The sequence below is a fragment of the Cimex lectularius genome, unplaced genomic scaffold (genome assembly GCF_000648675.2).
Source record: "Cimex lectularius strain Harlan isolate CLEC.00 unplaced genomic scaffold, Clec_2.1 scaffold195, whole genome shotgun sequence".
NCBI classification, from domain to species: domain Eukaryota; kingdom Metazoa; phylum Arthropoda; class Insecta; order Hemiptera; family Cimicidae; genus Cimex; species Cimex lectularius.
Window position 1 is genome coordinate 890,506 of NW_019392761.1, and position 12,521 is coordinate 903,026.

Here is a 12,521-nt window from a genome sequence, read left to right on the forward strand (position 1 = left end):
ACTGCACTGGGATAAAAATCTTCGAATTACGTCTACTTCACATTAACAGCTTTGGCTTGCTTTAACAGATAACTTGGACAACTACGAAGACTTTTAGGACCCAAACTTTCCTGACCGTCAAAATCCAAATAACTTTATAAAAAACTTTATTGCGGCCTGTACGAAATGGAACCATCTAATGTACAACTAATCTAAACATTCCAGTCAAAAGCCTTCAGTACAATTCTCCGAGCTCTTTACAACTTCTTTAACCTAAAAGTTTTGCTCCAATTTTTCAACCCATCCTAATCCTACAGTTCATGCCCAGTAGCTTCCATCTCATGAACCCTGCATGTTGCCTCAAACGACGATGGCCTCGAGACCTCTATACACCAAGACTCACGATTTTCATCCTGACAATTGTACTCCTCTGCGGTAATGCAATTTTCCCTAGTTTTGATGAAGAGAAACAAAGTATGGGCAAAGGATTTGCGATAATGAACGGATATCTTCTAGATGATGTCGTTTATTAAAATTAAGGAGGGGTTCTGATCACTTCACTGAAGACTTGTTTGTTTGCCTGAGGTTTTTCGATGCTATTTGTTATTGGGCAAATTAAAAAATAAATACCTTTTTTGGGTACCATGGAGGGGTTAGTTCGTAGGCAGAGGGGCAGCAAGGAGGGCCACCATATTCTATAATTCTCCTAATATTCTACTCAGCATGTCCAGAGTAGTCGCAGTAAAATTTTGCATGAAGTAAGTTGAATTTGGACTGTCAAAACATATTTCGGTCCTAAAAATCTTCTTAGTAGTCCAAGTCGGTTGTCTTGGCATTATACTCTCTACCTATAGTCTTAAGAATCCCGCGTGAGTGGAAGTAGGTAGCTTGGAAATGTATAGGTCATTGTGAAGTAACGGATGTAATAAGGAGCTAAAATCTCCTTTGCCTCAGTCATTCCTGTTGTTTCCTAGCTGATCATTTTTTTTGTATTGCCACCCTGTCTGTTGATCTGCTTGATAACGTTCAATACTTACTGAAAACACGCTGAAATATTAACAACAAAAACTCGAGTCAAATCAGTGAATTTGTTCGTGACGTGATAAGAAAATACTCTCCAGCAATTAAAAATATTAAAACAAAAGACCTGAATTATGGTTTAACCATGTTTAAGTTGTAATAACTGTTATGGAAAATATCCAGAGAAAATTGTAATAAGAAGAATTGGAGCATCATCGTTCCGGTGGGAATAAGCTGGATTTTGATCCGGTTTCTTGATTAAAACCGGTATACAAGGTATTTCTTTTTGTACTTCCTAATAGCAAATAACCAGAAAAGGAAGAAAATAAACATGAACTAAATCTTTCTAATTCGACTCTCTAAAATACTTTCCAAGGTTTAAAAAAAATATTCTTAGCGGGCCTTTATAAAATGATGAAAATGTAGAAAGTCCGAAGAGCAACTTAACCACCGATTGCTGTTTGTACAAGTGGGAAGGATGGTTTTAACAAATGACATCGAAAGACCTCAGGCAATCAAGCGGTCTTGGATGAAGTAATCAGAACCCCTTTTTAATTTTAATAAACGACATCTTAAAGAAGAGATCTGTTCATTACTGAAAATCCCTCGGCCCTACTATGTCCTTCTTCATTTAGATAAGGAAAAAATTGTAAAGCTGTAGAAGGAAACCTGGATTCTGATAATCCCGATTCGTTCGTCCTCGTTTCTTGCCTATTAAACAGTCCAAATCAGGTTCATTACCCCGCATTACTTAGCAGGAGTAACCAGCTGTTTCGTACACTATTCAATGAAGTGAGAGCTTACATTTCACCCAGTTAGGCCGGTGTAGATCGTACTGCTGACATTTTTCTTTTGTGCGGGTTCCTCTATTTTTGTTTTATTGTAAAGGAGCTTGGTTCTTTGGGTTTGGTTCTGCAGGGTACTTGAGGTAGGGAAGTAGTGGAGAGTCGTTGAGTTGTAGGGTTCAACCTATCCTGAAAGATTGGACTGAAACTTGAGCAAAAAGGAATATGTCAAGTTTTAACAAAACGAATGTTGGATCTTGGACCACCGTTGATATAGTCTATAAAGAAGATGCAGAGGGGTTTTCTCTCCTTGTCGAGAAGCCTTGACATACATCTCGAGGCCATTTTCGTTTAAGACGTCATGAAGATTTTTTGAGACGGAATGTCGTGTAAGGGCTTGAGCAGTAAATGATTGGCAGAAGTATTGGAGCGAAACTTTAGGACATTAGGTACAGATGAGATCTATGTATAAGGAGCTTGAATCGTCGATACGACTTGGAAAGTCAATGATAAAGAGAGGTAGTCAAACCGTACTGATAGGTAGCAGAGCGTTGGTTTAATTCCTTGCTGAGAAACATTGCTCTCTCGGGGCCTTCGTTGTAAGTTCTTAAGTTGGAGAAAGTGAGGTCTTGAGCGGTAGCGCGAACCGAAACTTGAGGCTGTGATTTTGGTTAATTGAAAGGTTGAGGATCCAGGATCTCGGTGACTTAGTTAGTACAGTCTCGGGGCCATTGTAAGAAGCAACATGGAGGGGTCGTGATGTACTGGGCATAAAAGGTAGAGTTATAATGGATGGAAAATTTGAAAAAAGTGGGAACAGATTCTTTAAGTAAGGGAATAATGTTTATTGTTAAATTAGATACGTAGTAAGGAGCTTGTTTTGATAACTTTTGATTAAACTGCTTGGATTAGTTGGATATTAGGTTGCTTAGTAGTATCCAACATCTCGGTCCCGAATGCCCAGTGTGATATCAGTAATGTCTTGTATGGAGTTAGTTCGATTTTGATTGCCAAAACAGATTTAAGTCCTAACAGTCTTTTCAGTTGCCCAAGTCTTCTGTTAGTTTCTTGTATGGTAATTCAGTGTGTAGTCCTAATTATCTGATTTAAGCGAAAGTCGGTCGCATGGAAAAGTCTTGATCATTGTGAGGTTAGAGTGAAGTACAAGCCTAGGATTTCCGTAAACTGGGATAGTCAATGAGGAAGAGAGGTAGAGAAATGACAGGATGCAGCGCATTGGTGCCTCTTTGTCAAAAAACGTTGCTGTCTAAACGTCTCTGTGCCATCGTAGTTTGAAGCGACGTGGAGGGTTTTGATATAGACGTCAGTAGAGAGAATTAGACTTGTAGGTTTAGGTTGGGTTGTAAAAATGAAAGTGAAACATGAGATTGTGAGGTTAAAGACGTAATAAGGAGTTAATAAAATTCTCTTGAAGACTGACTGGAATACTTAGATTAGTTGGATATTAGATGACTCCATACAGGTCGAAGTAGTGTTTTCTACAGTGATCGTTTGAACTTAACAGCCATTTCTGATTTCGGTCCTAGAAGTCTTCAAAGAAGTTTTGGTTGGAATGCTTGGATATTAAACGGCTTGATGGTACCTCACAGCTAGGCTCCCTCTGCCCGAAGAGGTCAAAGTAATAATGTCTTATATACAATTAGTTGGGCCTTGAGTGGAGATTCCACATCTGTTAACTCTCTAAGTATAGGCCCAAGTATTTAAGTTTTATAGATGCCGGTATTTCAATTAATTAAGTAATTTGGGTGGACTCAACTCGTTCAGTGTCATTTTTGCAACTTTCTTCGATCTCAAGGCGCTCCTGGATTTAGAGGTCGCTTGGTTAGGATTTGTGTAAGGTTAGTGTTGTTGTTCGGGCTAATTAGCAGTATAGTGTACAGGACCTAGAATGCTCCCATGTGGGACGCCAGATAGGATAACTCTTGTCTCTAAGAACTCATTGCCGTAACCTAATTTCGAGAAACTATTGGTTAAGTAGGATTAGGATAAGGTGGTAAGAAGTGGATAAGAACTGCTGTCAAATTTTCTATTGGTTGGTTTATGAATTAGTCGTGACTCACCCCGACTAGAAACCGGGCACGGTGCGAGCCTCGTAGTCCGAGATGCAATTTCCTAGGTGGCCGATCCTTTCAAACTATATTCTTGAGAATTAATGAAGGATCGAACTGAGTAATAAATCGGCGGTTTCGTCGGCCGGTCGAGCTTTCACGGCCGGGGTCACCGGCATCCGACGAGAATCGGATTTTCGCCGAAAATCGGACGTGTTGCCGGCGTGTAGAAAGTAAAGCCAAGGTCAAAACGGACGCGACCCGGCCAGACATTCGGATACGTGAATACCACCAGCTTCTGGCCTCAGGGTCTAGGGTGGCCGGAGGAATCGAAACTTCTTATGACCAATATGAAAACATATGTCGGAACTACAATGTCCATTACAGGTTTGCTAGAAATTTGCAAACACCTATTTTGGCTGTCACAAGGAAAAGGAAAAATATGAAAATAGCTTACAACAAGGATTTGAATAAATAACTCCTTTCCGATCTAAGTTGTGATATTCATGTTTCACTTCTTATTATCGTTTAATCTTGTAACTGTCATTCTTAATTACAATTTTGTACACCATCTTCAGTGTGACACGTTATGTTAAACAGTGTTCGACTTAAAAATTCCTAACTCCTTTCAATTTTATCCATATTCCACGTTATCCCAACCGTTGGAAAGCTGGATTGTTCGCCTCGAGTAAAATTAACGAAAATACACAAATTACGTATTTCAGTATCTATGATACCCACGCCAAGAACAATTCTGACGTAGTGATCGAACCACTTAGTAAAGTAAAATAATATTTTTTTACATAAAGCCTTTTTATTCGACTTTCCTACCCCCAAAAACCTACAAATACAACTTTTTTTCAAATTTTTGGTCTTCCGAATAAATAAATGCGTCCGAATTTTGTTCAAAAATCACAAAAATTGTAATAACTTTGAAACGAACATACCGATCTACCGAATATTTTAAGGTAATTTAGAACTTTATAAACTACATGTAATGGTGTCCTAGTCTCTCTTAACAAATAAGAAGCAGAGATATAAAAAAAAGTTTTAAGGTTTTTTTAAATTTCATCTTTATTTTTCTCATTTATAGTGACATAAAATCTAAACTTTATTGAAATAGCCTGAAAGAAGAACAATCGAGCTTGACTTAAGTTGTATTAACGTTAATTGTGTTTGTAATTCAGAGGAGTGATGAATTTTTATGTGGAACAACGGTATTCGGAACAAAAAATATTTATTTTTATTTCCTATAAAAATTTGGATTTAAGGAGCTTAAAAAGTGATTAAAACGAATTCAAATTTTTGGTATTTTTTAAACAAATTTTTTATATGTACAAAAAATACATGTTTCACTCAAAAACCGTGTGCTTAAATATTCAAGTACCTAATTTGTGACCTAGCGGCGTTGCTGGGCTAAAATATATTTCTAGCAAGAAAAACGTTCGTATTCGTTTTTTCACCCCGAAAAACCCCTGAATACAAATTATTTAGACAATCAAAAAAAATTTCTCAGATCGCCTTCCTTTCGAAAATCACAAAAATGTTGATAGCTATGAAAGGCATTCACTGATCTACAACACATGAAACATCGTAGTATTTTAGGATACTATAAAGTTTACTGGCATAAACCGAGTTTTAGTAAATCAATTAAAACCGTAGATATAAAGTTAAATTTATGAGAGGATTTTGTTGATTTTATTCTAACTTTTCTCCCTTTTACTGAAAAAATCTATATTTCGTTGATTTAGGCTGAAAGAAGAGATATTCTCTTTCCAAGGTTGTAATAGCTTTGAATTTGGATTAAATCCTGAGTAGTTATGAATTTTAAAATGAAGCAAAGGACAATGGCGGGAGAAAAAATTGTCAACCGCGTTCCGGCAAATCCATCCCAAAAAAGACTATTTCTATTTGCTACAAAAATTCGTATTTAAGTAAATTCGTAATTATAACGAATCATAGTAGGAGAATTTTTTTAAACAAATTCTTAATTAAAAAATACCTCTTTTCTTCAAAATTTCGCGTCCCAATTTTTTTTGAAAATCACAAAAATAATGATAAATTTGAAATGAATCCACTTATCTACCTTAAACTTCTGAGTGATTTAGTACTTTACCAACTACATGCAATAGCCTGTCTTTCGGTTCCGTAAATAAATTAGAACCGGAGAAATAAAATAAAAGGTTCGAGGTTTTTTTTTAAATTTCATTCTTATTTTTCGCTTTATAATGGCTTAAAATCTGAATATTGTTGACATACCATGAAAGAAATGATATTCTCTCTTTTAATCCATTATATTTCGTGGTCCGAATGACCAAATAACTTCTTTAAATTAATTAATCTTTATGTAAGGTATTGGTTGAAATGAAAAAGTCAGTGTCACGAGCGGGATTCGAACCCACGACCTTCAGCTAAAAACGCCGCTGCTCTACCACTTGAGCTGTCGTGAAGTGGTTAGAGCAACGGCGTATTGAGCCGAAGGTCGTGGGTTCGAATCCCGCTCGTGACACTGACTTTTTCATTTCAACTAATATCTTAATAAAGATTAATTGAAAATTGCTATTAATGTGGATAAAATCCAGAGAAGTGATGAATTTTTAAAATTTTTAAGTGGAACAACTAGAAGCAAAAATTGCCCCCTGCTATCCAGCCGAAAAATATCTATTTTAATATTTCAAAAAATGGTATTGTATTTAATGGTTTTAAAGGAGGCTTAAATCGAATTCGAATTGTGTTTAGCATAAAAAAGCTTTTTGTGCCTACTTCACAAGAAAACACTTTTGCTTTTTGTAACTTTTTATAGATTTAACTTTATTTAATACCATTAAATTCACTATTTTTCGTGGTCCGTTTGACCAATTAATAACATTCAATTAATTAAGGTTTTTAAGTTGAGATAAAAAAGTCAGTGTCACGAGCGGGATTCGAACCCACGACCTTCGGCTAGATACGCCGTTACTTTACCACTTGAGTTATCATGACTTCGATCCCCTCGGGCACTAACTTCCCATCTCAACCCCACCTTTTGAATTTTCCCTCCTTTTTGCTTTATTTAATACATCCATTAACTACTTACGTACTCTACGTAAAGATACAAATTAACTGAACCAAAGGCAGGAAAAAAAATTAAAAATTACTTTAACAAAAATTCTCGGTCTATAGGTAAAAACGCTCGGACATGTGGATTTTTCGACCTAGTATCACCATAAAAGGTTCCTTAAAATCAAGGCAACTATTTTTACCCTTCAATTTGAATCCAACGAGGAAATCAGGGAAAACAATAATGTGGATTTTCCAAACTATCGAACTGTTTATAAAATAAGGATCATAACGAAGCTATTCAGTCTGATCGGTTGTCCTGTAATTTCATTTCAGGGGGAACAGTTCGATATTGGAGATATAATTTAACAATTAGAATCCCATTCAGAATTTTATTAAAAATATAATAATTTCCAGACATTCATACAAGTTTTCTTTTCCATTTGTTTAGCATTTATTAAAAAAATACCATTTATTCCATTATATTTCCTGGTCCGATTGACCAAAAAACTTCTTTCAATTAATTCATCTTTATGTAAGGTATGGCATGGCAAAAAATGGCAAAAAGGAGGGAAAATTCGGAAGGTTGGTGTCCGAGTGGATCGAAGTCACGATAGCTTAAGAGGTAGAGCAGCGGCATATTTAGGTCGTGGGTTCGAATCCCGCTCGTGACACTGGCTTTATTTTTTCAACCAATACCTTACATAAAGATTAATTAATTGAAAGATATTATTTATTGCTTAGTCACATTATTTGAGAGTTGTTTGAATTATTTTGCTGAATAACAGAAACGGAAAAGATTTATTTTTGACTTTTCCGGAGATTCGGTGTTAGTTGTCTTTACACCGTTGGATTTTGTTATAATGAGGAATTTTACAACCTTGCCATTGCAGTATATAAATACTGTCAGTTGAAGGATATCGAAGCGTACGAGATTGACATAAAACTAATCAGGAACTGTCTAAATACCCTGCAAAACTTGAACCTAGGAATATTGTAAGGTGAAATCCAGGTTACGATAGAATTGCAGGCAACGACGCAGAAAAATAAATTTTCTAAAAAAATGAACCCTCCGAACACAAGACCAAATTTAAAAAGAACTGGAATCTTGGGTTACTAAACATATACAAATACTGAGGCAAGCGAAAAAGACTGATAAAACAACCCAACGGAATAAAGAGGAAATTCTACTCAACAGAAAGGGTTTAAAATCCGTAAAAGGTGAACCAACATCAATTAAATCTAGATGATACAGACTACGTCTTATGCAACTCCGATAGCTGAGTTATGGTACCTAGGAAGGCCATTCTTGATGAATGTTTGTTGGCATACCTGTTAATAATAGATATATTACACAATAGCAATTTTAAGTTGTTTTTAAACCAATTAATAACTTATTATACTGTTATATCAGTTTGGGAACGGTCAACCCGGAAGTGAGAGTTAATTATGCGTATGGACAAACCAAAGCGACCGATTTCACTAATTATTCATACGTTTTATTATCGTCGTAGTTCATAATTGCCATTTTGAGACAACGGGTCGGAGCAGTTTCTACGTAATAAATACAACTAATCACAGGGCTCGAGTCGATTAATTATTCCTCCGGGTGAGTTGACTAAACTGGTAAAGTTTCTAAGTTTGTTTTATTAAAAAAAAATTTTTTTTAAGATTTTGTCCATCTGAGAGTATTTTGAAAAAAAAAAAGAATGGAAGCTCTGGAAATATTTTTAAATTTTTTTTAAATATTATGAAATATTTTTTAAAAATGTCTCAAGTTAGCTTTCACAGATTTGGAAAGAGCGAGTATAATAGGTATTCAAATTTTCCCCATTTTCATTTTCTTTTTGAACTTATTTTCTTTTAAAAATAATTTTTTTAAAAATATTTATAAATTTCTTAGGGATAATAAAATCGTCGTAGATCATAATTGCCATTTTGAGACAAGGGTAACTAGAAATTTGCTATCAAAAAACTATTCATTTTATTTATTAGAATTTTTTATGAACCACCCGTCCTCATTCAGCTTTTCGTGTTTATCCTCCAACTTCCTTTTGACTTTGGTGATCGATTTTCTCCTTTTTTTTGGGACCTTCTCGTCTAAGGATTTCTGCCTTTCTTATTCGCTCAGAGTAGAGTTTGTAATTCAGATTTTTCGTGCATATCCTCCAACTTCCTTTAGACTATGGTGCAGGATTTTTATAATCGAAATAATAATAATAAAACTAAATTGCTTTATTTATTATTTATTCGTATTCCCATCTTTAGTTTTCTCGCGTTGTATCCTCTAACTTCCTTTTGACTTTAAGGCTGGATTTTCGTCCTTTTTTTGGTGCCCTCTCGTCTCAGCATTTCTGCTTTTCTTATTTGGTCCTAGTACAATTTTTAAAAGTTTTAAGCTTAAATATTACTGAAGTTACCTTTCATAGCTTTGAAAGAGCGAATTTAACTGATTTCTTTTTTCCTTTTTTTATTACTAATTCATTATTGCTTTTTAAATTACATAGAAACTTCTTAATTTAGCCCAATTTCTTTGCTTCTTCCGAAAAAATCACGTTTTCACGCTGAAAAGTCTACGTTTTTATAAATGATAAACAACTGATTTTAACAACGAACTTCGAAAATAATTTAATAGAAGTTTTAGAATAGTTTTGGAGAAGGAATTGTAAACATTATTTACAGTTTATGAGAAATGACCGATTTCCCATAAAAGCACGTATTTATTAATTCAAAAGCAAACTATCAAACATATTTGCTGTTATTGAAGGCAAACCGATTGTCCCATTTTTCCCATTTTGTCTTTAATGAAGAAAGAGAAAATTTCTGATGATTGCGATCCTTTCTAAGCCAAATGAGAAATGATCAAATGATCACCTTGATTATACCAATTTCCTAGCACGAAAATCATCACACTATTAACCGCGAATTACCATTATGACACCGATGGCCAGTTTTCCTGTACCGAACCGAAATTATCTTTTGTATAGGACTAAACTTATATGAAACACCGATATCTTAAAATTGTCTCATTGCAACATGCTTTGTTGGGCAGTTGTACATTGTGACAAGTTTTTGAGAAATTCGCTTTTAGGAACAGAGTTGGTCGAAGGACATGATCACATTGGAATGATGTCATGTGAGAAGTCTTCTACGGTTAAAGGAGGAGAGTGAAGTTTTGAGAAGAGGCGGATGAATGAGAGCGAAAATTTCTTTAAAACACGCGAGACTGGAGCAAACTGGGAACCGTGATCCGAAAGCGAGACAGCAGAAAGGCGATCAATTAACGCCTCGATACATCTATGGAACCTGTTCATTGTCCAACCCGCTTTCGTGGAAAATATCCAAGGCACATTATTTAATTGCTCATCGCATAAAACGTTAATACATTTCGTAAAATCTTTAATCAAAAGCTTCAAAAAAGTATCCTTTATTAATCCTATTTAGTTTACCTCTGCTACTGAGTGAGGTGCACCTACGATTGGGTATAAAAACAATCCTTGGCGTCCCACAATCCTTCTTGGTCCCATCCCTTTATACTGCTGAATTGTACCATCTAACATCAAAATTCTGTCTTTTAACCCGAATCCAAACAAATCCCGACATCCAAGAACACAAGTTTATTAAAGACAAGTGCTAAAACTGGAGGACAGTCTTGCCCCCAACTGTCGCTGCCGACTTCCGCTCAAGCTTAGTTAGGACTGTACCTTGACTGACGTGGAATAGCCATACCAGACTTGCAAAACAACTAAGAAGTCTTATGGCCGAAATCTGTCTTGACCGTCAAAAATATTACAACTCTATACAAGACATATCTGCCACCACTAAGGTCATACGGGTTAGAACTTAAAGGTTATGCCAAGTTATTCTATATCCAGTGCAAATCATCCGATCAAAAGCCCCCGGATAACCTGTCAAAGCTCCTACTACGTCACTAACCTTACAACGACGTTAAAATTCCTTTTGTCAACTAGCGGATTCAAAAGTGCCCTACACGCGCTATATATGGAGCCAAGAAATGAACCCTATCTCTGTGCATGAAGTAGATGATCATGTACATAAGCATAACAAAATCAAAACAGAAAACTAATAATGTTACATAACCTTACCATGTTAGTAAATATTGTAATTTTTTAACCAAATCGCCAAAGCCCTATTTACACTTTCCCAGCTACCCCGTCGACCTTATACGACGATGGCCTCGAGACCTCTCTTATCCTTCACATCGAATACTAGCTTCAGCTACACTGCAGCAATTCCGGACTAGTTTTGCGTTTATCTCCTAGGCTCAAAGAACTTTCAAAGCTGCCTAGCTATCTGAAAATATTTTTATAGTTGCAAGCTGTTTGTTATTTATTTCATATGCACACGTATTTATCACTAGTAATTAGGCTATAACTAGGATAGATGGTTCTGGTTTCTAAATGAGATTCTTTGGCGTATCCATTGTGCAAAGGAGGCCTCTGCCTTTGGTTCTATTAATGTTATCATTCCCCATGGTCCACCTTTGGTCGAGAGCTATTTACAGACTTCAAACTTCTTTGGAATACTTTTCTTAGTTTTGCATGTTTAAAGTTATAACGTTTGGTGAATGGCACTAAGTTCGACCGGTGTCTGGTCATATTTGCCTCCGATTATTACGAGCATCTCGGTTTTGACAATGTTCGTTATGTAAACTCAATCAATTGTGGTATGGCTAACTAGTTTACTAGTTCCAGATAAGTTTTGAGAAATCTCGTAGGCTTGAAAAGTCTTAGAGCTGCAAGTGTTTTATTAGCTGCAATACCCAAGAACCACTTTCACATAATAACATCCATCAACCGTGGATGCCTATTAAAATTATTTTACAAATTATTCTGAATTGGTGGATTTTGCCCTGCTCATTGAGGTTATGAGCTTAGCCTTCTGCGTTTTCACTAATATACAGTTCTCGGTTGGCCTACACGCTCTCTATATGAAGTCTTGGTAGACATCCCTAAATTAAGTGGGAACCATTGAGTAACTTTTATTTTAACCCTTTTCATTATTATTTAACTAATCTAATTGTGGATTTATGGTGTACTCAATCTTCTGCCATCGACCATCTCACACTATAAATTCGCGCTAATAAATTCACTCAATCTCAAAATGAGATATTTATCAAGTACTGTACACAAGTAAACTTCCCTGTTTTCTCCAAAAACCAGAACAGAAGACCGAGATTTCCGTTGCCGTGCGCCAGCACGATTCCCATATCGGATGGCCTACACGCTCTCTATATGGAGCCAAGAAATTAAGTGGTACACATCGAGGACATATCTCTGTGCCGTTTGAAGAAATGATCATGAACATAAGCATAAAAAATCAAAACAGATACAAATAATATTACATAACCTTACCCTGTTAGTAAATATTGTATATTATTTAAATTTTATTTATTTCATACAATGCATTTTTATTTTAAAATATATTTTTGTTTACAGAAAACTAATTACGAATCTGGTGACCGATGACCGATCAATTTGAACCCTAATCAAAAACGTGGTTACAAGGTAAGCAAAAATTTATATAAATACAGATATCATTTATACTTATGTACATTATACATACATTTATAAATCCAAAATTGAACAAAAATTTTTTTCTTGTCCAC

The 12,521-nt window shown here is 35.5% G+C and overlaps 1 protein-coding gene across 2 annotated transcripts in view; it reads left to right on the forward strand.

The window, feature by feature from the left end:
* Positions 1–12,521, forward strand: part of LOC106663385 (mucin-5AC-like) — a 71,614-nt gene that overhangs the window by 26,026 nt on the left and 33,067 nt on the right. The window contains exons 1-2 of one of the 2 annotated variants that reach the window (XM_014388201.1): positions 8,480–8,501; positions 12,352–12,420. The gene's annotated coding sequence lies outside the window, so the exon portion shown is untranslated. Of the gene's footprint in view, positions 1–8,479; positions 8,502–12,351; positions 12,421–12,521 lie in introns of those variants that run through there. The other variant, XM_014388200.2, reaches the window with a different exon arrangement.